We start from the raw sequence: 868 nt of genomic DNA, 5'->3' as shown, positions 1-868 counted from the left end.
TTAAACCAGACTCTGTTGGTATCAAAGAGCGGCACGGACATGGAATCATTCCTGATATTATTTCGCAGTGCTGTGCCTGATTTTCCACTTCTCTCTCACTTCACTTCCCTGTCAACAGCAGCAGGAAGGAGCAGGGAATCAAGTCCAGTAATTGCTTTTTAAAAAATCACTTTTGAATTTTAAGCTGAGCAGATGAAACTTTTTGAATGCAAATAAAGTACAAGACATGAAATAAAGATTACGACTGGTGGTAGAAACAGAGGAGCATTCAAGTATAATGTACCTTTGAAGATTGGTAATTTGAACCATAGAACGAATGGCAGAAAAGCCCAGTAACATTTCAGAATGGTCACTCAGAAGAAAAAAACAGTCATAAAAACACTTACCAAAATGTCCATATAATTAATCTATACAGTTTTTAATAGATTTTTTTTTATACTTTAAAATTTATTTTAAATATATATTAGCAAATTAACCATAATTTTATTTAAAATTCTGTAAAGTGCTCATTCAGTTATTGATAACAAAATTCCATTGTAGCAAGACAAACTAGCTGGAGCCTACTCTGCGAGGACATCAAAGGACAGCTTAGCTTTCATTTGCAAAGAGAAAAGAAATGCGTAGGTTTCTTCACAGCCCATGTTATAATACCAGAAATTGCTTTTTTTTTCTTTAAGAAATATATCCTTTAGAATATTAAAAAAATAAGTTTAATAAAGCCTGTGCTTAAAACAGCCAAAGTACTGTATGAAAAAAAATTGCACATTTGATACCATTTCAACCCTGCTTTTCATCCACAGGATAATATGAGGAGTGTATGATGTTATTGGAGGGTCTATTGAACGAGGCTGATTTTCCTAAGCTGTCG

The sequence above is a fragment of the Eurypyga helias genome, unplaced genomic scaffold, assembly GCF_000690775.1.
Source record: "Eurypyga helias isolate BGI_N326 unplaced genomic scaffold, ASM69077v1 scaffold317, whole genome shotgun sequence".
NCBI lineage: Eukaryota > Metazoa > Chordata > Aves > Eurypygiformes > Eurypygidae > Eurypyga > Eurypyga helias.
Note: the sequence above shows the minus strand (reverse complement) of the source record.